Source organism: Marmota monax, unplaced genomic scaffold (genome assembly GCF_021218885.2).
Source record: "Marmota monax isolate L192 unplaced genomic scaffold, Marmota_monax_Labrador192_F-V1.1 WCK01_AAM20220418_F8-fsc00296, whole genome shotgun sequence".
Taxonomy (NCBI): Eukaryota; Metazoa; Chordata; class Mammalia; order Rodentia; family Sciuridae; genus Marmota; species Marmota monax.
The window spans coordinates 345,711-349,429 of NW_026694723.1; positions in this window are offsets into that span (position 1 = coordinate 345,711).

Consider the following 3,719-nt stretch of genomic DNA (forward strand, 5'->3'; position numbering starts at 1 on the left):
TCAGGGTTCAGTGATGCACCTGGCCCAGCTTTCTCTGGCCCTGTAGCAACTGGCCTGGGGCTCAAGGTCCTAGATGTAGCCCTGCCTGTTATTCATGCCCACGACCTGACTTTCCCTATTGGATAGCGCCTGGTAACCTTGAGCCTTACCAACAACATTCTTTTTTTTTTTAATATTTATTTTTTAGTTTTTGGTGGACACAGCCTCTTTATTTTATTTTTATGTGATGCTGAGGATCGAACCCAGCACCGTGCGCATGCCAGGCAAGCACACTACCACTTGAGCCACATCCCCAGCCCCCAACAACATTCTTAAAGATAAAAGGAATTGCAAAGGATGTGACAGACCAGGGCTTGCTCTGTTGCCCAGGCTGTTCTCAAACTCCTGGATTCAAGTGATCCTCCTCCTGCCTCAACCTCCCTAGTGCTGGGACAACAAGTATGTGATACCATGTTGACTCCTGCTATTGCTAATTAGGTGATGTTAGTAGAAAACAATATCTCCATTAATTATTCCAGGATGCTGCTTTCTGGGGGGAAAGGGCGGTCAGGATGTCCTTCCATGCACTGCAGAAATTCCTCAGTTTTTCTGAAATGCAGATGATATTCTTTTCTAGTTGTAGCACGATGCTTGTTTTACTTACATTTTATTCCTTTCAATCAGGAACTCCGGGCATGGGGTGGGGTGGGATTAGATGTTAGCAATCATTGTCTTATCTAAACAATTCAATAACTTCTTACTTTTTTTTTCTTTTCTGACTTAGAGAAAAATTATTGAGGTTTAAACCAGATATCCATAATATTTTGAATTTGGAACATTCTAGAGAAAGGGTCTACACAAATGTACTCAGAGTCTACCTGCTTGAGCAGACACGGAGACTGGGTATCATTGCCTCTATTTTGTTAGGAAGATCTTTGGATTTCTTTCCTCCTATTCTGTTAGAGGGGGAAATCAGCTTAGAGAAATCTGAACACTTCCCAAAAATAACACCCAGCTGAAAATTCCTTTTGCTATAGTGTTCTCAGGAAGCAGAGCGAGCCTTTCCATTTCCTAGCAGATCCCTCAAAGGTCAAAAGAACAGGGAATGTTTGTAAGGGCATCTTGTGTGCTTTTGTTCTCACCAGCTCTTAGATCCCCTGGGAATACCAGACTCTAACAAACAAAATAATCTCAGGAGTGTAAGAAACAGCAGGTACCTTTTAAATAGGATGCACTGCAGCTAAAACATTGCCCAGGGGTCAGCTGCGTACCAAATTGCTGTTTTGAACTTGTAAAAGCTCCATCTGTTTGGTAACCAAAATCCAGTGGTGGGAAAGAACTGCTCCTGGTAAACTCGAATGACGTTTGACAGAAAATATGGAGAAGATGAGCTTCCATTTGATGAGTAAAATGCCTCACATCAGATAAGCCCAGGATGCATTCATCTATGGCTATGGACAAAGATACCAAGGAGTTCCAGAATTCCACACTGCCACAGACATCAGAGTGGATTTAGTTCATCTAAAGAAGTTTTATGGTCCTCTCCAACACCTTCACTTAACCTCAGTGTGTCTCAGCTCCTTGACTGGTCGCTTCCTCATCTGACCTTATCTACAGCACACATGATACTTTCTTATAAGAATGTGCTAATTAAAGTTGGATTTATGAGCTCTGGTCATTTTTGTTCCCTGTTATTGCTCAATTTGGATGGAACACTGGGGGTATAGGGTGTGTGTGTGTCAGAGAGGGAGGGAGAGAGAGAGAACAAAAGATCCAAGTTACCTTAACCAAAAAAAGCCTTCAAAAAAGAGTCTATCACACACAGCGTTAATGGCACAGCTGGTCTAAATGGGTCCAATATAAAATCTTCATGTCTTTGTGCTCCTCCCAACCTGTTTCACACACAAGAATACTTTGTTTTAACAAAAGGAAAAATTAATAAGAGAGAAAGAGAGGGGGAAAAAATAAAGCAAAAGAATAGTTTGTTTTGTCATACTTTAGGTCATAATTTTATTAATGATTAAACAGGATCAATTTTAATAATACCAGCATGTCATTAAGTATATTTTAAAAACTGAAATCTAACACCAACGGGGAAATATTAGAAATGAATCCAAATCTGTTCATACCAAACACTGTGAATAGTCTTATAATTAATAATCTTCATCAGGATTTCTTTAGCAACATCATCAAGTAAGTTTTGCAACTTCTCTTTGTTTGAGTTACTGTATCAAGAGTAGTCTGTTAAATATTATTAAATATTGCTGTTCTTCCTTATCAGTATTTCTCAAACTTCCCTGATGATATGAATCACCTGAGAACATATCGATCTGGGGTTCAGCATGGCAGAGAACAGCCTGTAATTCTTAACATACACTGATACTGTTCAAGTCCAATGTTCTCAGCTTTCACACTCCATTCTCAACACAAAAAGTGATGGTGAACAAGGCCTTAAAGTTTGGTGACTTGGGCAGCAGCAAGCATTAGCACCAGATGCTGCTGGGTGTGTGGTACATTCTTATAATCCCAGCAACTGGGGAGGCTGAGGCAGGATGATCACAAGTTCAAGGCCAGCCTGGGCAACTGAAACCCTGTCTCAAAATAAAAAGTAAAAAGGGCTGGGGATGTGGCTCAGTTGGTAGAGAGCCCCTGAGTTCCAAACCCAGTGCAAAAAAAAAAAAAAAAAAAAAGTTATTTACAAAGGCTACATGGGCATTAAATTCTTGAAGTGCAAAGATTTTTTTTTCCCAGTTGTGTTGCTGGGGATTGAACTCAGGGCTTCACACATGCTAGGCCAGCACTCTACCTCTAAGGAATATATCCAGTCTAGTGTGGAGATTTTTAAATGAAAATAGTTAACAAGATTTAGTTAAGTTTTCAGAAATTTAAATAAGCCATTTCTGTGATTTAAGTAATATTAACTTAAAATGTTGATAATTACAAGTGTATTTCCTTTAAATCATAATATATAATGTTGTCTATTTTAGAATGGAAACAAGTTTTTTTTTTTTTTTTTTTTTGAGACAGTGTCTCACTGTGTTACCTAGGCTGGCCTTGAACTCCATGGCTTAATTGATCCTCCTTCCTCAATATCCTTAGTAGTTGGGACTACAGGTGCATGCCACCATGCCTGGCTAAAAACATTTTTTGAAAAGAAATACAAAATAATTTGTTTTTAAAAATTTTTAATTTGGTTTACTTTTGATAAAACACATTCAAATTTTTACATTTTGAGTGTAATTATAATACATTTTTAACTCTTTAGATCATTATTGTCAATAGAACATAATTATGTGAAAAAATCATGACTTTTAGTAACTTTGCTGACATAAAAATTTTATGAAATAAATATATAACTTGCAATTTATGCATGTTTTCTTTTTTAATCTTCTAACATCCCTGATCCATCTAACACCAAGATTTAAGCAATAATAATAATAATGTTTGATCCTCTTTGATAATTTGCTGATTTGGGCATATAAACCCATAGCTCTGCATGTATTTTATTTAATTTTTAATTTTTTAAAAATATTTATTTTTTTAGTTGTAGTTGGACACAATATCTCTATTTATTTATTTATTTTTATGTGGTGCTGAGGATCAAACCCAGGGCTTCCCACATGCTAGGTGAGCGCTCTACCCCTGAGCTATAAACCCAGCCCTAATTTTTAATTTTAATTTTTTGTTGTACTGGGGATGGACCCAGGGGCCTCACACATGTTAGGGAAGTACTATGCCAT